Below are 24179 nucleotides of genomic sequence, written 5' to 3'. Positions count from 1 at the left end.
AATCTGGTGGCAAGATCAAGATCTAGGGTGTGGCAGTGACCGGGGCTGCAGAAAACCCAACCCCTTTGCAAAGCTGCAGAGATGTTCTCCCACGGAGCTACCGTCACCAGGGGAATGGCCTTGCTGAGTCCTGCAGCACTTTCCACTCACCGTGGTGGAATGGAGCCACCTAGTGAAATCCCAGTTTGCTCAACTTCCTTCAGATGAAATGGCCACAGAGGGGACAGGCTGGGGAAAAGGATAGAAGGAAACAGGCTGGCGGGGAGATCCGCCCAGCATTGACTCTGGCGCCTTCCGCAGCAGAGAGGCGATTGAAGAGGAGAGTCCTTAATCTGTCTTGTCAGAAAAGGATGGTGAAATTAATTGGAATTTGCAGACAACAAACCAGCCCAGGCATGTAACAATGGGAGCAGTGATAAGTGTTCGAAGCATTGTGTTACTGGGATAAGGCCTGCCACAGCTGTGTCTGCAAAATGGATGAGGCGTCCCTTTGGCTGATTTATAGCTTTCAGCGGTTTAAAGGAGCAGACTTGCCCACCTGACACAAGCCAGGGCCTTGCAGTCGGATACCAAGGTATGTGGGTTGGGATTTTTTTTCCCCCTTTTTAATTGTATGGCGGAGAGAAAGCCTGGTCATATTACATGCATGGGGTTGTCTGGCTCCAGTGGGATCAAAAGCCTCGCTAGGCCCCAAGGCAAGACAGGAGGGCCCAGCTCTGCGCCCCCTGAAAGGGGCGGGTCTAAAGCAGAAGAGGTGGGGTTGGGGGTAGCCAGCCCTCAGGACCGCCTGGACCACAGCACGTGCCCCTCTGCCCCCAGCCCTCAGCACTGCCGGGTGCTCCAACAGCAGTTCTGGGCCTTTTGCCATTTTGTTGCCCAATCACTTGGGTGTGTCTAGACTACAGGGTTTTGTCAACAAAAGTGGACTTTTGTCGACAAAACTATACCTGCGTCCACACTGCCTTTGAGTTATGTAGACATAACGTCGACAAAACTCAGCAGTTTTGTCGACGTATGCAAACCTCATTCTACGAGGAATAACGCCTTTTGTTGACAGAGTTCTGTCGATAGAAGGCATTATTGCATCTACACTGTCCTTTGCGTCCACACTGTTATGTCGACAAAGCGGCTTGCTTTGTCGACAGAACTGGATGTAGTCTAGACGCTCTTTGTCAACAGAAGCTTTGTCAACAGTATCTGTCAACAAAACTTTGTAGTCTAGACATACCCTTAGTTTGGTGAGATATCTTTGAAGCTCTTCACAGACTGCTTTGGTCTTAACTATCTTGAGCAGTTTGGTATCATCTGCAAATTTTGCCACCTCGCTGTTTACCTCTTTCTCTAGATCATTTATAAATAAATTGAATAGGTTTGGTTCCAGGACAGACCCTTGGGGCACCCCACTAATTACCTCTCTCCACTCTGAAAACTTACCATTTATTCCTACCCTTTGTTTCCCATCTTTTAACCACTTATTAGTCCATGAAAGGACTTCCCTCTTATCCCATGGCAACTTACTTTGCTTAAGAGCTTTTGGTGAGGGACCTTGTCAAAGGCTTTCTGGAAATCTAAGTATGCTATATCCACTGGATCCCCCTTGTCCACATGTTTGTTGACCCCCTCAAAGAACTCTAGCAGATTAGTAAGGCAAGATTTCCCTTTACAGAAACCATGTTGACTTTCCCCCAGCAAATTATTTTCATCTATGCGTCTGACAATTTTATTCTTTACTATGGTTTCAACTAATTTGCCTGGTATTGACATTAGACTTACCGGTCTGTAATACTCAGGATCACCTCTAGAGCCCTTTTTACATATTGGCATCACGTTCGCTATCTTCCAGTCGTTAGGTACGGAAGCTGATTTAAAGGATAGGTTACAAACCACGGTTAATAATTCAACAATTTTCCATTTGAGTTCTTTCAGAACTCTTGGGTGAATGCCATCTGGTCCCAGTGACTTGTTACTGTTAAGTATCAGAGAGGTAGCTGTGTTAGTCTGGATCTGCAAAAGCGACAAGGAGTCCTGTGGCACCTTATAGACTAACAGATATATGGGAGCATAAGCTTTTGTGGGCAAAGGCCCACTTCGTCAGATGCATGTAGTGGAAATTTCCAGAGGCAGGTATAAATATGCAGGCCAGAATAAGGCTAGAGATAACAAGATTAATTCAGTCAAGGAGGGTGAGTGAGGCCCACTTCTAACAGCTGATGTGGAGGTGTGAACACCAAGAGAGGAGAAACTGCTTTTGTACTTGGCTAGCCATTCACAGTCTTTGTTTAATCCTAAACTGACGGTGTCAAATTTGCAGATGAACTTTAGCTCAGCAATTTTTCTTTGAAGTCTGGTCTTGAAGTTTTTTTGCTGCAGAATGGCTACCTTTAAATCTGCTACTGTATGTCCAGGGAGATTGAAGTGTTCTCCTACAGGTTTTTGTATATTGCCATTCCTAATATCTGATTTGTGTCCATTTATTTTTTTACATAGGGACTGTCCAGTTTGGCCGATGTATATAGCAGAGGGGCATTGCTGGCGCATGATGGCACATGTTATATTGGTAGATGTGCAGGTGAATGAACCACTGATGGTGTGGCTGATCTGGTTAGGTCCTGTTACTGTTAAGTTTATCAATTTATTCCACAACCTCCTCTAATGACACCTCAATCTGGGACAATTCCACAGATTTGTCACCTAAAAAGAATGGCTCCGGTTTGGGAATCTCCCCAACATCCTCAGCCATGAAGATTAAATCAAAGAATTCATTTCACTTCTCTGCAATGACTTAATCATCTTTGAGTGCTCCTTTAGCATCTCAATCGTCCAGGGACCCCACTGGTTGTTTAGCAGACTTCCTGCTTCTGATGTACTTAAAAAACATTTTGCTATTACTTTTTGATTTTTTTGGCTAGCTGCTCTTCAAACTCCTTTTTGGCTTTTCTTATTATACTAGCCAATTGGCCCGTCATAAGACAGAATTTTCAGGTCTTCTCTCCTGAGCACTCGCTCCGTGTCTCTCTCTCTCTCTCCTCTCTCTCTCTCCTCCTACTGCCTCCCTCCCACCAGCTCTCCTCCGCCTCCTGCCTCTTTCTCCATCTCTTTCTTTCTCTTCTCCCCCTCCTCCTCTCTCCCAGGCCGCCGCAGAGGAGAAGGGGTGGGGCGGTGAAGTACACGGCCAGCGGGCGGGGCTGTCTACATCACTGCCCCGCCTTCCCCTCTCCTGTGGTGGCCCGGCTGAGGGACACACCACTCAGCGCCATGGCGGGAGGAGGAAGAGGGGGTGGTGACGTACAGGGCCCTGCCCCCGGCCGTGTACGTCACCGCCCCGCCCCCCTTTCCATCACACTGGGGCTCAGATGAGCGGCGCAGCGCCAGCGCCACTCAGCTGGGCCACGGCAAGGGAGCAAGTGGCGGCAAGCGGCCATTTGGGGTTCGTGCTCCCTGGCCGCTTGCCGCCCAGGGCCCAGCTGAGCGGAGCAGCGCGCCACGGAGGGAGGGGAAGGGGGGCAGGGCGCTGACGTACATGGCCAGGGGGCATGGCCGTGTACGTCAGCGTTACAGACGCACAGATAATGGGCTACTATTTTTTATTATATTTTTACACTTAATTTGACAAAGTTTACGCTCCTTTCTACTTTCTTCACTAGGATTTGACTTCTACTTTTTAAAAGATGTCTTTTTATCGGTCACTGCTTTTTTTACTTGGTTGTTAAGCCACTGTGGCACTCTTCTGGTTCTCTTACTGTGTTTTTTAATTTGGGGTATACATTTAAGTTGGACCTCTGTTCTGGTATCTTTGAAATGTTTCCATGCAGCTTGCAGAGATTTTACTTTTGTCACTGTACCTTTTAATTTCTGTTTAACTATCTTCCTCATTTTTGTGTAGTTCCTCTTTCTGAAATTAAATGCTATAGTGTTGGGCTGCTGAGGAGTTTTTCCCACCACGGAGATGTCAAATTTTATTACATTATGGTCACTATTTCCAAACGATCCAATTACATATTTACTTCTTGAACAAGATCCTGTGCTCCACTCAGCACTAAATCAAGAATTGCCTCTCCCCTTGTGGGTTCCAGAACCAGCTGCTCCAAGAAGCAGTCATTTAAGGTATCAAGACATTTTATCTCTGCATCCCGTTCTGAGGTGACATGTACCCAGTCAAAAAGGGGATAGTTGAAATCCCCCACTATTATCGAGTTTTTTACTTTGATAGCCTCTCTAATCTCCCATAGCATTTCAGTTTCTTTTACCAGTGCCATGTTGCTGCTGCATTCCTGAGCCGTATTGCCTGGATTAGCTGTTGTATCACCCTGGCTCCTTTGCTTCCCACATCCTGTGGCTCTGCAGTGAAACGACTCCCAGGAAATCTGCACAGTTTCCCATAAGGAGCTTAAGGGAACATCCCAGACAGCAGCAGCAAATCACTGAACATTTTGGGAATCTGCTAATGCTTTTTGCAAGTCACCGTTTGCAAGTGGGGGGAGGGAGTTCTCTGCTCTCTAAAAATATCTGTAAGAGCCTCCAGGCTGTGCCAAGCGCCTCCAGCATGTTTAGGTCAAACGAGGGCTTAGCTGAAGGAAAGAGGCATGCGAGTCCCTCGCAAAGTCACAAGTGCACTACACATGAATGCTTGTACACATGCAGACACACACTCACCTCTACACACGTGTGATCACACAAACACATGGGTAGCGACAGGTTCACACAGGTGTACACTCTTACAAGCATACCAGTGTATGTGCACAATCACACACACACTGCTCAGATTTCTAGAATTAATTTGCTTCCTGCATCACTTTCCTTCATCTAAGTAGGTTTTTTTCTTTGCGGATCGGCCATACGAGTTCCCCCAATGTGGCACAGACAGGCTCACACAGAGGGATGGTTTCAAAGGGCCAGCGGGGCCAATTAATTAACTGCTAATTGAGGCAAGTTATTGTTATGGAGCAATTGTGTTTTTGACACAAACCAAGCTGTCAGTCCGAGTTAGGTGCTTGTTGTGTGAGTAAAGCCAGGACCCATCATGCACCGGCTCCTGGCTGCCGGCCCTGCTCCTTGGGAGTGGCTGTCGCCCTACCTTGTGGGCTGTTATGCTGCAGAACCTGCAGTGCGGGACATCCAGCTCCCGGCTGAGAGCACGGCCTGCGCCCTGGAAATGAGTCTGGCTGAGCACCACAGGCTCTGCCAGCCCCACTCCTCCAGCTGCCAGCCCCACTTACAGTACAGAGCCCGCAACACAGGGCAGCAACCGGCTCCCTGGGAGCTATGGGGGCACTCCTCACCTTCTTTCCCTCCCCAGTCCCACCCAGCTGTAGATCCCCCCAAAAACGGATAACCATCTAACCACTAGGATTTTTAATGGTTACGGCTTTAAAACCTGTTTTACATCCCTACTGAATGGAACAGAGACAAACTCAACCCCCCCTCCTCGCACCACCACCACCAGGGCACCTCGGCCCCCTGACTGAATGGAGAAAACCCTGGAAAATGCTAGAAGCTAAAATAGCATGCTCTGGAGGAGTGAGTGTGGGCCGGGGCATCAGGACTCCTGGGTCCTATCCCAGCTCTGCCTTGGGCTCCCTCTCTGCAAAGGTGGGGGGCAGGATCTGGCCCCAGAGGTTCATGGCAGGACTCTGGGGTCATCCACAAATCCCTGTCTTTGCTCACGTCGCTCACCTTGTCACTGCCAGTGCCCCTTGCTCAGAGTACCAGGAATTAAATTCTCCAGCTCAGCCGCAGCTGGGGAGTGACTGGAGCGCTCTCTGCTACCGGGCATGTGGAGGGGAGATAAGACCCGATCTTGGCTGGGATTCCCCTGCAGTCTCACAGCTGGCTGCTGGGCTGTGCCGTTAGTGCTGGACGCAGGGCAGACAGGCCTCCACACAACTCACAGCGGAGCCCAGGACATGGCAGAGAAACTTGCTCAGGTCAAGACGAGCCCAGATCGGCTGCTCCTGGCCTAGCAAGCTCCATAAATGCAGGCCGCCTAGAATACTTCCTTCACCTGGGCCCCCACCAGAGGCAAATGTAGACGATTGGAAACTCGGCAGCACAGAATGTGTGTTTTTTAGAGCAGCCGCAAGGGCCTGGAGGAGCCGGGTGGGTGCCAGCAGTTGGGGCGTGGGCCGAGAGAGTGTCCTTCGCTCTGACAACCAGAATCCCCGACGTCCTGAACGGAGCGGAAGATAAAGCAGCTCCCAGAACTCAAGAGAGGGTCTTGGGGGAGGAGGGAAAGGATACACGTTCCAACTGGAAAGGGGCCGAACGGCTTTGAGGAGGGAGACTCCCCTGGCTTCCCACACACACCACAAATAAACGCCCCAGCTCGCATGCAGCCTGGGACACTGGCAGCTGCTTTGGCTGAGGAAGGGGATGTGGGCCAGGACGCCAGAGGGAGCTGTGGCAGAAGCAAGGCAGGGCGGAAAGCGCCTCCTTTGAACGGTTCCCAAAACCAGCATCATGGAAGGCGCCGTGCATGGCTTTTGTCGACAAAACTAGGTAGTCTAGACATACCCCTAGATAAATTCACAGAGAAAAAGTTAATCAATGGCTATTAGATCAGGATAGGTGGGAATGGTGACCCTCACCTCGATGTGCCATAAACCGGGAATCAGCGATAGGAGACTGATCACTTGATAATTCCCTGTTCTGTTCATTCTCTCTGGGGCACTTGGCATTGGCCACTGTTAGAAGACAGGACATTGGTTAGATAGACCTTTGGTCTGACCCAGTATGGCCATTCTCATGCTGGTAATGTACCCCAGCATCTGATCTAACACACAGCACACCATCTGGCACTTGTAACAACCACCTTTTGTTTGTATCTGGGGCCCCCTAGCAGTGGGTGGCATCCCCTGGCCAGCTCGGCCATGCTCAGCACATGGCCAATTTCAGCTATCATTAACATTTATTAATTTCCTTATCAGGCATCTGGGCAGCCCCCTTTCCCTTATCCCCCGCCGAGCAAATCCCCAACTGGAGAGGGGTTTAATTTACATCCTGTGAGAAACCTGAGCTAGCCCTGGGTCCTAACCCAGCAACACACCAGGAGCACAAGCAGCCAGCTGATGCACCAAGGTTCCACAGGTTGTGCTACCTGCTGCTAGTGACGGTGGGCTGGGTTTGATCCACACCTCACGGGATGGGTGGCAGGTTCATCAGGCACCTGCTTCCCAGGTACCCCCAGCGGCTCCCACCCTATGCCAGCACCTGTTAAAGGCAAGTCTTGTTGCATGACGGAGTTGTGAAAATCCAAACCAGTCTCCTGTGGCACAAAGGGAAAACCCAGCCTTGGGTTGTCAGAGCAAAGTATTTTGACAAGTAACAAAAAGTGAACTTCACAGGATGAATAGCATTAGACCCAGTGTAGCCAATGTGTAATTGGCGCTTGGCTGAGGCATGTTTTATTCATCCCCTTCTAAACAGTTTCCAGTGTTTTGTCAGGAGCAATTCTCTGGCTCTTGATTTCAGCAGCCTTTGGTGCTTACCGGGCGGTCCGATCAACATAAGATATTTATAAAGATGGTTTAATCCAAGGGAGGATCCACAGAGGTCAGCCAAAAGGTCTCTGCAGTTCATGCCGGATGGCACATGAGTATCATTAGAAGTAGGATGTACAGGCAACCCCCACACTTATGATCTAATTAGTTCCTGGAGAACTGTCGTAAGTCAAGCCGTAGTAAATCGAACCCTCATTTCCCATAGGCGCAATGTTATAAATGGCGGTTCCATTCCTGGAAATCCATTTCATACCCTACAAATACCAAAACTGACTTCGGAAATGGAGGAAAACTAAACGAAATAGTTCAAGTAATGCACAAAAATAACTAAAAAGTGAAGACCCATGTGGTGGAGACGCGCGCAGTTCAAGCAGCAGCTGCAGACTGGCGAGTCTGACTGTACGTTTCCTGTTTTGGGATGACGTGTGAAATCTGCGTCATACACCGTTGTAAATGTGAGCTGCAGACGTAAATCGGGGGTGGGAGGGTAGGAGCTACCTCGCATGAAAAAATGGTTGTAAATGAAGGGGGTTGTAAGTCAAGTGGTTGTAAGTCGGGGGCCGCCTGTATTTTAATGCAGGCCGTTGGATGGTCTCGTGATTATGGCCCTAGATGCAGGAACTAGGGTTCAAGCCACAGTCTCTGTGAGACATTGGGGGAGGGACAGGATCGTGCTCTGCCTCACAGAAGTGCCGGGGGGGGGGGGGGGCGGGAGAGGTAAATAACTGCAGACTGTGAGACCCTCTTCCCCTAGCACAGACAAAGTGCTGGGTGCCTGCAGTGCCCAGAAGCCAATGAAGAGAAGCCAGTGCAACCACCTGCACGCTTCAGATTCAGCAAGGGCTTGAGGGCTTTGCTAAATGCATTTGGAGCCCGTCTGAGCCACTGGGGGGTTAATTAATTTCTGCAGCCCACTCTGCTCGCTGGGCTAATGCAGAACGTGGGCCTGAAAGCTCCCGCGGCTGATTCCAGGGGACTATTCAACAGGCGCTTCCAGGAGCCAGTTTACCAAGTGAAGTATTCTCCACAGGATGCAAATATTGATAGCCCCGTGCAGAAAGCAATAGTGATTGTGTGTATATATAGCCACCGCTATTGTGAGATTTCTAAAGCGCTTCTGCGAAATGGTTCTGTTCCTTCAAAAGAGAACCCCCGTCAGGCACTGGCTGGGGCTAACAGCCTCGCTCTGCAGCTATCGACTAAGAGTAAATAATCTTTGGATAGATATTCCCCCCCCCCCCCATAAAAGCAGAATTTCTCTATTGTAGTTGGGGGTGTTTATTAGAGCAGAAAAATAATAGCACTGCACTTGCAGCGTGATTGCCTGGAAATGTCAGAAATCAGACAAGCGCCGACTGGCACTTTGGCAAGGAAAGGTGCCTTTTTGTGCCTTTGTCAAAAGGGAAAAGATTGGGGGGGGGGAATGGAGGAAGTTAGTACAAATCTGTCTCCCCCAGTAGCTTCAAAGAGGCCATGTGGGACTGCGCTGACCTCTTGGGTGGAAGGAAAATCTGGCAGGTGGATTTTTGGAGCCACCTGGCCTGGCTCTCGAGCAGCAGACAGAATGCACGGGGGATGGGGTCTTGCAAGGAGGGGAGATCCGTCTTGCTGGGCTGCGGTCGGTGCTGCTGCTGCAGAGCGCCTGCTTGCTGGGTCTGACTTCTCCGAAAGGGCAGCATCATAGCTCTCCAGGGTCAGCGAGCAGCAGCCGTGGGCAGTGGCGGCCCATCCATAGGCGCAAACTAGGCGGTCGCCTAGGGAGCCAAGATAAAGCCCTCCAGCTGTTGAGGGCTTTGGAGGCGGGGGTGCTGATCGCGCACCAATCGCGCGTTTTGCCGAGGGCGCCAGTTGCCAGCAGCTCATCTAGGGCCGCTCCTGGCCATGGGAATGCTGCAAGGGACACATCAGGCCACTTTGGGCTCCCTCCCGGTGGCACCTGGGCCCCTCAGACCAGGGAAGACCATGTCCCAAACTCCCTGCTCCCATGAGCCGCATTCCCCGGACTCGCCCTGTCCCCACAGGGACTCAGCAGCTGCAGGACTTGATTTTGAGTGGGGCGGGAACACGAGGAAAGGTCTGACCCTCCCCCCAACTTCCCCACCCTGCTCCGGGGAGAGGTGCTCTCTCTGTTTCCCAGCTCTGCCCAGCTCTGCTCCTGGGGCCTCCCTCCGTCACTGGCTGTTTTGCTTTAACCCTCCCGGGGCTGGTACTGCCCATGTCACCCCAACTCCCGGTTCCAAGGAGTTAACAGCGCGGCGCTTGGAGCTGGATGACTGATCCCCAGCCTCCCATTGTACACTAGATGCAATTTCTCTTTGGAGATAACATCATAGCAGCAACTAGCTCAGATGCCTGCCAGCTTTCATTACCTGGCTAGTAGCAGGTAGGAAAAATTGCCAGTGGCATTTCTCTTTATACTGATAAGGGGAACACACCAGCGATCGTGTTACCTCTCCCTCCGTCTAAACAAAGTGGAAGCCTTGTACTGTCTAATGACATGTGGTGCTGATTGACGGCTGCTGACATAGCTCATGTTAAGCGCCCTTGATGACAGCCCTGGGAGCTGTTTGTCTGCCCTGGAGGAAGCAGGGATGTGACCACAAATATCCCTTTGAACTAAAAAGGGAATTTACATTGGACCCCGTGGAAGACAATACTTTTTCCACACACTTAGCCAGCGGAACTCATTGCCACAGGATGAAGCAATGAGCCCGTAGCCAAACACAGAAACTCTCTATGGCCTGGCAGCGCCTCCTTCTTCCTCCAAGGCTGGAGCAGTGGCCTAGAGAGGGACACTGTGCCCTGCCATGGGAGGAGTCTCTGGTTCTGTCTGGGGGGGGATGGGGCTGTGTGCCACTCTTGCTCTGCTGCAGCCGGGGTACCCAGCTGTGAAATGCGCTGGGAAGGCCTCGCTCTGCCTCTTCATAGATTTCCCACCCTCATCACCACCACGGAAACAACCTACCAAACATGCACGGTCGTGTGGTGCCGAGCTGGGTTGGATGGAGCGCTGCTGTGCGTGGCTAGGATGGGGGTGGAAGGATTAACTCTCTACAGCTGGCAGAAGTCTTAGCAGCATCTTTGGAGGAAGAGGTGGCAGTGGGGGAATTCTGCTGGGTTCCCATATCAGGGACCTTCATACTGGTCACTTAAGGGCCTGTTTGCTGGCAGCGAAGAACGCCCCCCCTTGCTTTCTCCCCCCTCCCTCCCATTCTCAGCATAGTCCTGCAGCAGGGGCAATGCAGAGGATGCTCAGCCCCAGAACAAGCTGAAGTTCCGTTGCATCCTTTTCATTGCTCAGATTAGCGACGGATAATCCAACCCCAGACAACCACCTGCCGCCTGGCCTCCAGGAGGGATTCCCTGGGGCCCAGCAACAAGGAAAATTAATATTCCTTCCTGGTTAATTACAGTACCATGTTGGGAGCCTTGTTCAAGGTCAGCCTCATAGACCCCGTGTAATCAATTCATGCCTCATTTACATATGCATCGCTGGGCAAAGGGAGCCTTGCTGCAGCTCGCAGGTGATTAGCTCCTGTAACGGGGTCAGGGGAGGCTGGGAAGAGCTCCAACGCTGTTAGCACACGGCACCTGAGAGGACCAGGCCAAGGGGCATGTGTATGATTTGCATGGCAGTAGCACACAGCAGCCTGCCCGGTCCAGGGTGACACACACTCTCTGCCCCAATGAACGCACCGACCAATAGGCCAGACAGACAGAGGGGAAAGGGCAGCCAGAACAAGGAAGTGGCTTGGCCGAGGTCCGTCACACAGCAGATCATGGTAGAGCCGGGAACATCAGTCCGGTCCCCAGGCCACCACTGCCAGGCCTACCCGCAGGGCCGTTGTGACAGCTGTTCCCGGCTCTAGCGCCTATATCTGGGCGAGGCAGGGCCTTTTTCAAAGCCTCCCTCCAGAGATCTGGCTCCTTCCCTAGGATATTAAAGTCCAAACCCAGCAAGTCAGGGGAGGATCAGTGCAGCAGGCTCCAGCCACTGCCAGTTCAGGTGTTTCCCATCAGTCACTAATATTGTTCCCCTTCTCTCCTGGTGCCTGTGTCTGTCCTTCTGCTGAGGGCACGAGGCCTGGCAGGGGTTATGCTGCACCAGCCCTCTGCCCAGGGACCGCCAGGGCTGCGGGAGTGGCTGACAGTGATACATGGCAGCAAAACCACCTTGGATTTGAGGAGAGGGCAAATGTGTGTGTAAAAAGCTACGGCAGGATAAATTGCTGTCACCCGGAGGTTCCAGGGGAGAAACTGAAAGGGGAAGGTGGCAGGACACACTGGCAGGGAAGCCCCGTCATACCCCCCTCACCAAGCAGAGTGAGCAGGAGAGGCCCACACCAATACCAGGGACGCTGCATTCTGAGAGAGAGAAAAAATTCCAGCAGCAAACTACCTTCCCGTGACCCCTCTCAGAGGTGCCTTGCTCTCAGCATTGCCTTAAGGCACACCTTTCTGGGGGTAGAGTTTCTGGAACTAACATCATCTCCCCTGCTTGTGGTACTGAATCACTCTTTCCAAACAACACATCTCTTACTCGCTTCCAGACTCCTTACACCAAAGACAAAACCAGCCATTAAAGGGAAAGGGGAAAACTAAAGAGAGGGCATCATACTATACAGAGTCCTGGTCCTTCTGAGACTTACAGAAAAAAAGCTACAATCATAGAGAAACAAAAATGTTTCTGCACAACTTGAGCCCCAGTTTTGTTTCCATTGTTCACCAGGCATTAAATCAGGCCTGAACATAAGAACGGCCATACTGGGTCAGACCAAAGATTCATCTAGCCCAGTATCCTGTCCTCTGACAGTATCCAATGCCAGTTGCCCCGGAGGAATGAGCAGAACAGGGAATCATCAAATGATCCCGCTCTTGTCACCCATTCCCAGGTTCTGATAAACATCTATGGACACCATTCCTATCCATCTTGGCTAATGGCCGTTGATGGACCTTTCCTCCTTGACTGTATCTAGTTGTTTTTTGAACCCTGTTAAAATCTTAGCCTTCACAACATCCTCTGGCAAGGAGTTGCACAGGTTGACTGTGTGTTGCATGAAGAAGTACTTGCTTTTGTTTGTTTAAAACCTGCTACCTATTAATTTCATCTGGTGACTCCTAGTCCTTGTGTTATGGGAACAAATAAACAACTTTTCCCTATTCACTTTCTCCACACCAGTCATGATTTTATAGACCTCTGGAACTCTGAACCTATGGAACTCAGTCCAGCAAACAGGGACATCTAGTGGCTTCACAGAAAACTGCAAGTGGGCAAATCATATTCCTGGAGGTGATGCAAAGGGCAGTCTGACCTTTCACCCCTGAGACCAGCATTTAGGGCTCGCTTGAGAGCCCATCCTGATTGCTCCCTTGAAATACTCCACCTCTCAGAGAGACACGCTAAAGAGTTTGATCTTCTCTGAGCCTGGGGGAGCAAGGTTCGGATCAGGGTTAGGGTTGGGAGGTCCGGCTTCCTGCTACCCACCATCAGTGTCTGCTTGGGTCCCTGAGCTAAAGATCTACTTGCCAGTGTCATGTGCAGAAGCTTTGCTGATGGGGAGGTGCTATGACACATTGGGTAGTATCTCTGGGGGACTGAACTGTATGACTGTCATCTGTCAGGGATGGTGTAGCTCAGGGGTGGGCAATAATTTTTGATGGGGGGGGCAAGCCAAGATTTTGGTAAGTAGTCAAGGGCTGTACTTTTCTGTGGAGGGGGTGCAGGGTCTGGAATGGACGTTGGGTGCAGAAGGGAGTTCAGAGTAGAGGACTAGGGTGCAGGAGAGGGCATGGGGTCTGAGAGGGACTTTGGGTGAAGGAGGGGGTTGTGACCAAAGGCAAGGGATTGGGGTACAGGATCCGGATGGGGGATTACTGGGAGACGGGCAGTGGGGTGGAGCGGAGCAGGCTGTCGGGTCGCTCCAGCTTCCGCTGCTGCAGTGAGGCACCAGGCTCTCCGTAATCCCCCAGCAGATGTCGCTCAGGAAAGGGGGCTTTGGGAAAGGGGGCAGAGCAGGGGCAGGAAGGGATGGAGCAGGAGCGGGACTTGGGGAAAGGGGTATAGTGGGGATGGAGCGGGGGTGGAGCAGAACGGGGTAGGGTCTGCATGGGGTAGGGCCTGCCCCAGGCCCCATGTCTCCCTAGGGATAGCCCTGGGTACGGCTCCCGGAGAAACGTGCCTTCCATGGGCCAAACTGAGTTTTCCAGAGGCCAACACACAAACCTTTGAGGTAAAAAGGTTGAAACTGGCTCAGGGCCTCCTTTCTGACCCAGCAAGCAAACGGCACCTCCTGTCCAAGGGCCCAATCCTTGAGGAAGGATTGGGAAGACTTTGGCCTACCGGGGTCTAGTGATGTAAAATCCCGTTTAATCAGTTAACCTGTCAAACCTTAGGTTTCACCAGTTAACCGATTAAGCGGGATGGGGGGACAGGACCGGAGCAGCTCCTAGCCTGTGGGGCTTCTGCCAGCCTCTTTGGTCCCGGCTGCCGTTGACTCTGCCAGCCACACCCAGGGTTCCTGGCTCCATGCGGGGCTGCCAGCCTCCAGGCTGCTCCTGGACACACCCTGGCCCCTCGTCAGAAGGGAAGGGGAACAAAGGCCCCACCCAGAGACCGGAGACCTGGGACCGGTTCTGAGGGGGGCGTGCAAAGTCGGTTTTGATAGAATCAAGCCCGGAGTCTCCATTTAACTCTTCTGCCTTGTGATACCAGTGGCCCCCAGACCTCCCCTCCGTGGTGGATTAACCCTGCTTCAGAGAAACTCTTCGCTGTTGGCTGAGTCCGTTCGAAGCCTCCTCAAATGGCCCATTTCAGACAGTTCTCTCCCAGCTCGAAGGCCCTCAGAGACTGTAACTTTCCCCACCTTCCTCTTGAACCAGACTCTCAGCCAGTCTGCTCAAGCATTGGAGCAGTGGCTCTGGAGGTCACAGCCGCACAGTGCCCTGCACCCAAAACAAGGTGTTTGGAGGAGCCAGGAGATCAGGCTAAACCCTGCACTCTGGGCCCAAAAACAGAGCAAATCCTGCACCTTTGGGGAGAGGTTTATCCCAGCACTGCTGGTCCTGCCTGGGTCTGGGAGGAGAAACAGCCAAAATCCACAGCTCATGTGGCATTTTTCAGTCCAGCCAGATGGGACAGGAGCTGGAGGGGAAAGACGCCTTTCCAGCTGGCTCATCCTGAGGGTTGCCATATGGTTTCAACAAAAATACCGGACACATTTGACATTACAGCTTATTTAGAAAACTAGCCAATTAGCCCATCATAAGACGGGATTTTCAGGTCTCTCCTCCAAGCAGGTTTTCTCTCCTGAACCTCCGGTCTCTCGCTCCGTGTCTCTTCTTCTCTCTCTCCTCCTCCTACTGCCTCCCCCTCTCTCTCAGCTCTCCTCCGCCTTCTGCCTCTCTCTTTCTTTTCTCCCCCTCCTCTCTCTCACTCTCTCTCCGCTCTCCTCTGTCTCCGTCGGGGATGCACGCTCATCCAGGCCCCACCCCATGGGTGTGTACGTCACCGCCCCGACCCCCTTTGCCTCCCGCCGTGGCGCTCGGCTGACTTCTGCGCTGCTGAGCCGGGCTGCCGTGTGGGAGCAAGCAGTGCAAACGGCCTCTCTGTCTCTCTTCTCCTCCTACTGCCTCGCCCTCTCTCTCTCTCAGCTCTTGTCCACCTCCTGCCTCTCTCTCCGTCTCTCTCTCTTTCTCTTCTCCCCCTCCCACCTCTCACTCTGTGTTTCTCTTCTCTTCCTCCTGCTGCGTCTCTCTCACTCTCTCTCTCTCACTGTCCTCCACCTCCTCCATTCTCTCTGGCTCCTCCACGTCCTCTGTGTCTGCTCCACTTTCCTCCTTTTGAATCCGGCACCCTTTCCTGACATCAGAGACGCACGCTCATCCAGGCCCCATCCCCTGGCTGTTCCCTCTGGGTGGCGCTGTTGCCTCCCGCCGTGGTACTCAGCTGACTTCTGCGCTGCTCAGCCGGGCCGCCGCGCGAAAGCAAGTGGCACAAGAGGCCGTTTGGGCCCCGTGCTCCCCATGCAGCATCCCTGTACTGCATGGGGAGCGCAGACCCCAAACAGCCACTTGCACTGCTTGCTCCCGCGCGACGGCCCGGCAGAGTGGTGCAGATGTCAGCCAAGCACCACGGCGGGAGGCAACAGCGCTGCCCAGAGGGAACAGCCAGCGTTTCAGCGTTACACAGTCACAGACATTGGGCTACTATATTTTAGAAAATACCGGACATTTATATTTTTTCATTTATATTTTCTCAATTTTTTTTCCCGAACAGAAAGCTCAAATACTGGACTGTCCAGTTCAAAACCAGACACCTGGCAACGCTACGCATCTCCCTGCTTATAGACCAGAGCGCTGTGGAGTCGCTCACCTTACGTTTGCACCGTCTGAACCTGATCTTTCAAGTCTAAATTAGATTACAAAAAGCAAAAGGGAGCACAGGCGCAGCCTGGCCTTAGAGGCTGTGAGGGCGACGTTGTTGCTAGCAACCAGTTGTAGAGCTGGAGGCCTAGCCAAGCTCCCCACACAGAAAGCCGGGTGGGTGGATCTGCCTGGTAAATTGTTGTGCCAGGTTGCAGGTGACTCTGTGGCGGGCAGGTATTTGTTGGCAGCCTGTGCGCTCCGAGGTAGGTGCCAGATGTAAATTGTGAGACCTTTACCCCGCGCTCGTTCGCAAAAGCCACCACCAGAGGTTTTGGGGGTGTCTGTGGGCAGACGTTCTGGGCCCCCTTGATTGTCACAGGCCATGCCTGGTTTCCCTGCAGCCTCCCGAGGGGAAGTTTAAGCTTTCAGCTGCCAATGCGCCCCTCTTCTTTCCAGCCTCGCACTGCGTTGGGCAGGTCAGCCACCGCCGTCCTGTCTTGCCTGCGAGAGGTGCAGGGCGAGTTGCGCCACTCAGGTGGCTCGCTGCCAGCAGTTCTCCAGCATTCATTGCTGCCATATGGAAATCAATTTAATAGAGCAATAAACTCTTCTTAATGAGATTGCTAACCGACTGCAACATAGGCTCTGGGCACAACATTACCATGTCACTGAAAACATTCCTAATGTCTAGGCTTCCGTAATGAGTCAGTGGCTTAATGGATGAGCACGGCAGAGGCTAGACTGGGTGTTCTGGAGCAGCGCAGACAAGAGATTTGCTCTCAAGACCTGTGCATTCGGTACCGCTCCCTGGCAATGGGTGCAGCTTCCTCTTCCCCGTGTCCAGAAGGGAGTGAGGATGAGGACCAGGTCGAGGCTCCTTGGGCAGGATGCTTTTGGGGCACGGTGTGGGGAGGCAGTGGGAGGAATCTCGCTGTCTGTGAGCAAACAGAAGGCACTCGAATGCAGGGCTGTCATGCTCACCCCTTAGCCACAGCTAAATTTGCTCTTAAAATGCCCATCACAGTAAACAAACAAATGCCCTGAGTTAAACAACTTGTAATGTTCAAAATCAGTCCCTCTCGGGGCCCTTGGGGGAACCCAGGGGCTCGGCTTTCAGAGAGTTGCCACTATTATACCATCATGCTGAGCATGGGATGAGGGATGGGCAGGAAGCAACTTTTTTCCTAGTGAAAATGACCATTTTTCTTTTGAATCATTCCGGTTTTCACAGAACTCTTCTACTCAATGTTTTTTTTCCATTTTAAACCTTCCCCCCCTCCAAAAAAAAATAAGATTGTCATTTTTTTACAAAACCTGGAGGTTTTCTATAAAAATGGAATTTTTTCACAAAAATGGAATTTTTCTCAAGCATTTCCATCTAATCAAAAAGCAAAAAAAAAAAAAAAAAAGGCAGCAGAAAATGTTTGACCAAATCTAGAGGTAATGGATAAAATTCTGTTCTGTGTGGAGTTTTATCCCAAGATCTCGCTGAAGGGTCTAAGCAGCTTCTAGGGGTGCATTAAACAACGTGACTCACTGGGCAGCGTTGTTTGTTCTCCCTTCCTCTCCGGGGGGAAGAAGCGAGCTCAGAGGAGAGTCTTGTTTGGAGAGGGTTAGTTATCCCTGTTGCTCTGTGGTTCTATTAGAGAAAACACCTCAAAGAAATGCCTCTCGCACTGGTAGCAGGTTTGTGGGATGATGTATCATCTCATGGTCTGTCTCCTGCCCAGATGAACATCACTCCTATTGTGGAGACCACCATTGTGTCAAAAACTGACACAGAAACTGAAGTGAGTTTCTCTGTGGGAGCCCGTACCTGCTCCCTCACCTCATTTGCACCTGCTCTTCCTGCTCCATGTATGTGGTGCCTTCAAGATGGTGCTGGGCCCCTTCTCCCTGCATGAGGCAGGGCCTGGCGTTCTCCTGAGAACAGTTTTGCTCACCCCCATGGTGTTACTCCTCATTCTTTCAAGCCAAAACTCTTGGGTAGGTTACAAGGTGGTGTCAAGAAATTCCTCAGTGGAGACATGGCCATCCGACCAAGCGGTGGTTGTCACAACCAGCATAACACAACAAGAGCACACTCACCTAAAGCTAGATGTAGTCTCAAAGTATGGCTAGACTACAAGTTTCAGATAGAAAAATGCATGCAAAATGTGCTACACACTGGGCCAAATGTCAGGAAAAAAACCCTCTTTTGTAAGCCCCCTTCTACCACATAGAACAAGGGATATAAGGACTTCCGAAAGAGCACGTTTGCTCTTCCACAAAAAAAAGTGGAAGAGCAAACGCCTTCCCTGGATGCAGCAGTGTTTTTTCGGGATACCAGAGGTATCCCGAAAAGAACTCTCAATTTAGCCGTACCCTCAAGTGCTTATATATGTCTGCAACTCTTCCAACCGTCAGTGCTGACAGAAGTTTGGTGTGGCTCTCGAGTGACACCACTGCAGCCTCTGGTCTTTTACCTGCCACTGGGGAGCCCACACTGGCTGTGTCTAGACTACACCTCTCTGTCGACAGAGAGATGCAGATTAGGCACGTCGAAATTGCTAATGAAGCAGGGATTTAAATATCCTGTGCTTCATTAGCATAAACATGGCCACCGCTTATTTTTCGAAATGGAGCTTTTTTAAAAAAATGGAAACCCTTTTTTGAAAGATCCTGTAAACCTCATTTTTTGAGGAATACAGGATCTTTCGAAAAAGGGCTTATTTTCCAACAGAGCCACGTCTAGACTGCCGGGTTGTTGGTTTTTTTTCAAAAAAGCTCCGTTTCGAAAAAAACGGCGGCCATGTTTATGCTAATGAAGTGCAGGATATTTAAATCCCTGCTTCATTAGCAATTTCGATGTGCCTAATATACATCTCTCTGTCGACAGAGAGATGTAGTCTAGACATACCCACTGTGTCCAGGAAGAGATCCCACTAATCCAAAACTTTCCTCTTATTTACCCTTGGGAGTAGGCAACAACACGTCAAGAAAAACACTTGCTAGGCAAGCGGTTTCCAAAGCAAAGCCTGATGTCTCCTCAGGATACTCCTTGGCCAGCTGTATTCCTGCAGGGTCTGCATGCCGTTGGGCCCAGACAGACACAGCCCAGAAGGCAAATATAGATACACCTCTGGCTTTTCTCCTCAACCCCAGCACGTCCAACAGAGACTTCCTCCCAAGGGGACTCAGGGTCAGGCAAAAGCTGAATAAGAGTTCCCTTCCCTCCTGGCTTAGTCATGCTAAGCCCTTGCAGAGCCCTGCTACTTTGGGTTCTGTTTGAGACAATTACACTATGGCAAGTGGTCCCTGGCCCTGTTACTGGTCCATTAAAATCCCCCCCACCCCGTGCAATAGGACTGGATGGCTGCAGAGAGAGGAGGATGGCTCTGTCGCAGTGTGGGGGGGGGGGTGTCTAGGTTGGATATTAGAAAAAAAACTATTTCCCCCGGAGGGTGGAGACGCACTGGAATGGGTCCCATAGGGTGGGGGTGGACTCTCCATCCCTAGAGGTTTTTGTGTCCCGGATTGACCAAGCCCTGGCTGGGATGATTGAGTTGGGGTTGCTCCTGCTTTGGGCAGGCAGCTGGACTCAATGACTCCTGAGGGCTCTTCCAGCCCTGGGATTCTATGATTCTCCTGTGAGGCTGAGTATTGCAAAAGCTGGGCCCCACAAGGAAGAGCCAGGAGACGCAGTAGGAGCCATGGACACTTTAAAGTTACTCCCAGAAGATTCAGCCTGAGGTCGGTTCTGGTTCCATTGTCACTGACGGGTCCATCCTGATGCCCTTATTCATCAGTGCCAAAGAGAATTCTACCTGCCTGAGGACTGAGCAGGGCAGGCAGGGACCCTGGGGCTGGGGACCTAGCGCTACCTCCCTTGTTGAGCATTGTTACCCAAAGCCCCTGGCTAATGTGCCCTCTGCCCTGCAGCGAGAGATGCCGCACCAGGCACTGTGTGAGTTGCGCCTCCATCAGCCCAGCTGCCCCAGCAAGTCAGGTCTGGCCAAGAGGATGACGGTTTGCATGGAGCAGTGCAGTGTCCAGCCTTTCTCTGCACTCAGTCGCCCCTGCCTGCATGTGGGCTGGCTGTGCCCGCTCAGGGCCTGGGCACCCGGCCAGCCGAAGCACAAGCAAGTGGTACCATCCCCGCTTTGCTTAGGGGGACCAGCTGCTCTAGCTCTGGAGCTGAGCGCGAACTCCACGAACCCTGGGAACCAGGAGGCGCTCACCCCGAGACCAGCGCTCCCTCTCGGGTTCTCTGTCCGTGTGCGGAATGGCTTTTGTGGTGCCCCAGTGTGGAGGGGCCGTGTCGCATAACAAAAAGCATTCCGCACATGCACGATGCGTGGCTGGGGTGACGCCGAGGGGCTGGAGTGTGGGAGGGGGCTGGGGCATAGGGTTGGGGTGGGGGGCGAAGGCTCTGGCTGAGGGTACAGGCTGGGGGAGAGGGGTTCAGTAGGCAGGCTGCCCCTGCGAGAGAGGACTACCCCGGCCCTCGCTCACGGCAGCAGCTTGACAAGCAGCAGCTTCAGCAGGCACAGCCAGGGGAGGGGCGCCTATCCCTCAGCAGCAGCAGCTCTGGGGCAGCTCTGCGTTGGGCACCATGGCAGCCCTCCCCTCAGCCCCAGCACTGAGCTGCTGTGGTAGGGCCGGTGGGCAGAAGAGGCACTCTGTGTGGCAGCCCTGAACCCTGTTAGGCAGCTGCACCGCCGCACAGGTTAGAGGGATCTTAGCTTAAGCCCCTCTGGAAGAGCTGCATAGCCCAGGGGGGCAGAGCCTCTGGCAAAGAGCAGCTCCGGAGCAAGGCCCCCAGCCTGAGCTGGATTCCAGCTCCTGGCTGAGTTTAGGTGCCGGCGATGTCCCAGGAGTAACGCAAACACCTGGCCCTGGAAAGGTCTTTGAATCGGCCATTGCCGGTGTCACTCCACCTTGCAGCCAGGAGTGGGAGACGAATGCATTCATCAGCCAGCCATAATTAGCCTCCTGTCGGACTCTGGTTTGTTCTTTCTGGCACTCGGGGCCTTCAATCCTTATGCTCAGCCCTAAGAGCCTTCCCTGGATTTTACTGAGCCCTGGTCTGCACTTAACATTCACATTGACTCAGCTTCCCCGTTGCTCCTGAGCACGGTAGTTACGCCGGCCTAACCTCCAGTGTGGATGCCTCTTGCGTGAAAGGTGAATTCTTCTGTCAGCCCAGTACCACCTCTCGGGGAGCTGGACAAAGCCCTGGATCTACACTACAGCAGTGCCACGGTATCGCCAGTTAGGGAGACCTGCCCTTCATCCTGACTCCGGCCAAGCTCCCCTTGGGTTCACCAAGAGTTTTGCCCAAGTGAGGGTGTCAGAATGTGGCCACCTGGCTTTCCATCTGGCATCGAGCTCCCCGTATCTCTGGATGGGGGAGTCACTTTCCACCTCCACCCACCTCCCAGGAGCATTCATTGATGGCACCATTGCAGGAGCTCAGCCCCTCGAGGTCCTGGCAATGCCAGGCGGTATTAGCTGGGCAGCCTTTCTATTGCATTTGACAGGCAAGGCCAAAGAGCACATAAACACCCATCCGTCACACCAACCCGCCGGCCGTCATCCCGGCAGCCCAGCCCCCTGCACGCCCAGCGACCCTCCGGCACGCTGCAGAGGCGTCAGAGGCCGGGGCAGCCGGGTGTTGCATCTATGGAGCCTGCACTGTTATTTCCGACAGCGGAAAGACTCCATGGGGAGCATGCTGCAGTGGGGCCACAACACACCAGTTCAGTGAGAGCGCCTGGGGTGGCAAAGCCGGGGGAACAGTGCCATCTAGTGGGCCACGGCGGAGGCTCCGTGGAAGGCCGGTTCGGCCGCAGGATTTCAGCTCCCTTCGCCCTGCGCTGTCGCATCCCCCAGTAGCAGGCGTGGGTGTCACTGGCAATTAAAGCAACAGCAAAGCGTGGCAGGGTGGCCCTCAACCCCCAGCTGTACTGGATGTGCCCCTCCCTCCTTCCCCCCTGTTTGCTCAGCCACTTAGCTCTGCTGTATTTTCTGTGCCGTGCTGTCGGCCAGTTGGAACGGGGCAGGCCGGGGCCCTCTCTGCGGAGCAGGCAGTAAATCGGGCCCAGCCAAGGCAGTGAATGGCTGAACGGCCCCCCACAGAGCCCACCGGTTCAACCCGGCAGAAGGCAGAGTGGGCAGGATGTGCCAGCCATGCGGTCTGCCCACCTGCATCTCCCCCTCCGGGACCAAAAGCCCACAGAGACGTGGGATGCTAGAGACAGTCCCCATTCTGCAGGTCTAGTGCAGAATTGTTCCCACCAGCAGTTTGCCCAGGCTACTATTAAAAGCCCCAGTGGAATGGCCCCCAGGAAGGCAAACCGGCCTTTAACTGGGTTCAAAGCCAAGTTACAACAGGACAAACACAAGTCCATTGTTCCTCCCACACCTCTCAGCTCTCCCCACATATAACTGGGGTCAGTCAATGCCACAGAGCTCCCCAGGGCAACACACCCAAACTGCAGACGCCACCAGCTGCATACCCCAGGGTCACTCAGTGCCCAGCAGAGGGGGATGCTGTCCTCCGATGGGACGAGGGGAAGAACCCCTGACCACACTGCATCTCTAGTCCAGCTTGGCCCAGCTGGAAAGTTGTAAGGTGCTGGGGAGAACGGGAGAGCTCTCCAGAAGGGTGTTTCTAGGGCAGGGGCATGAGGGGAGGAAGTGAGTGTGTGCATGTGTGCATGTGTCACACCACAGCTGGTCCACAAGCAAGCCCACCAATGGAGGATTAAGGGGACAATTTCACAGGGGCCGTAGCAGCAGCAGCAGCCTGGAGCTCTGTGCCCTCTTGAAACACCGCAGGAGCGCCGTTCCCCCACTCCATGGGGCTCTGAGGGCTGGAGAGAAGCCCCAGAGCCATGCTCCAAGCAGTGCTAAGGACTGACTGCCTTTGGTCCTGCCCCTTCTGCCTGAGGCTCCGCCCCTTCCAGAGTACAGAACCGGGTACCCTCACCCCTTAAGAAGGATTGCCAGATACTTTAAAAAAATATATATCAAATATGGTGGGGGGAAAATTGGTTGTGCAAAAAAAAAAGGTCACTGCGCCTTTAAATAACTCCTCGCTCCCCTGTCAAATGCGGCAGAGGAAGAATGTCCCCACCGGCCCTCTGGTATCCAGAAGACCAGACTGTCCAGGCGAAAACAGGACACCTGGCAACCCTACCCCTTATCCCCAGGCCCATGGTGGCTGTCAGCCCTGCTGTGCATAAGAATCCGTAGATACAAACAAAGTCTCTTTTTAACTGGAGCCATATCAAAAGCTGCATCTTCTTTGCTGCTGCTCTTTGGCCCGGCAGAGCCAGCCTCCTCCCTTAGCACTGTCCCTCTCCTGCAAAAATCTCCTTTAGCTCCTCCTGTTGTTTTCCTTTCCGCCTTTGCAGCTGGATTGTTTGTCTCTGCAGAGCACAGAGCCATGCAGTGTGAATGAAAACTGCCAGCCAGGCTGGTGCTGTAGGCTGTGTTACCACAAGCAGCTAGGGCTGGACGAGGAAATTAGCAGCTGCCAGCCTCGGACAAAGGCAGATTAGCAAAGCCTCCGCTGCTCAGAGTCTCTTTGACTTGATCTGTGATTTTCATCTTTAAAGGGCCTGGATGAAATTTTCTTATTTTGCAAATAGCTCTGGATGTGAAGAAACAAACACGTTGCCTGCCTAGCGAAGTTGAAACTGCTCCCTGATTGGAACAGACAAAGATCTTCCCTGCTGCAGGGAACATAATTATCTCTTTGCAAATCAAAGGCCATTTCAAATCTGTCATGTTTTGTGTAGATCACAATAGGAGCTAAAGTAATTGAGGCCTGGAAAAAGCAACATCCAAATAAAGCACAATACAGCTTCCCTCCCACATTAACCAGCGAGTGCCATTTCTTCTTGCAGGAACCTTGGCTGAGATTGGGGCTCTCTGTGCAAGGTGCTGCACAGACACCGTATGGCTACTTCTAGACTGCAAGCCTGTCGAAAGAGGCTTTTTTGAAAGATACTTTTGAAAAAGCCTCTTTTGAAACAGAGCATCTAGACTACCACCCGTACTTTTGAAAAAGCAAGCCGCTTTTTCAAAAGAGAGCACCCAGGCAGTCTGGATGCTCTCTTTCGAAAAAGCACAGTTTGCATGACATAGCACTTTCGAAAAAAGGCGTTCTTCCTCGTAAAACGAGGTTCTCCGTGGTCAAAAAACGGCCACGTTCTTTCGATTTACTTTCAAAAGAACACGGCAGCAGTCTAGATGCAGGGGAAGCTTTTTCGAAAAAGACCAATTTTCGAAAAAACCATGTAGTCTAGACACACCCTATGCGATGCTGCC

Source organism: Pelodiscus sinensis, chromosome 26 (genome assembly GCF_052426305.1).
Source record: "Pelodiscus sinensis isolate ZL-2025 chromosome 26, ASM5242630v1, whole genome shotgun sequence".
Taxonomy (NCBI): Eukaryota; Metazoa; Chordata; order Testudines; family Trionychidae; genus Pelodiscus; species Pelodiscus sinensis.
Note: the sequence above shows the minus strand (reverse complement) of the source record.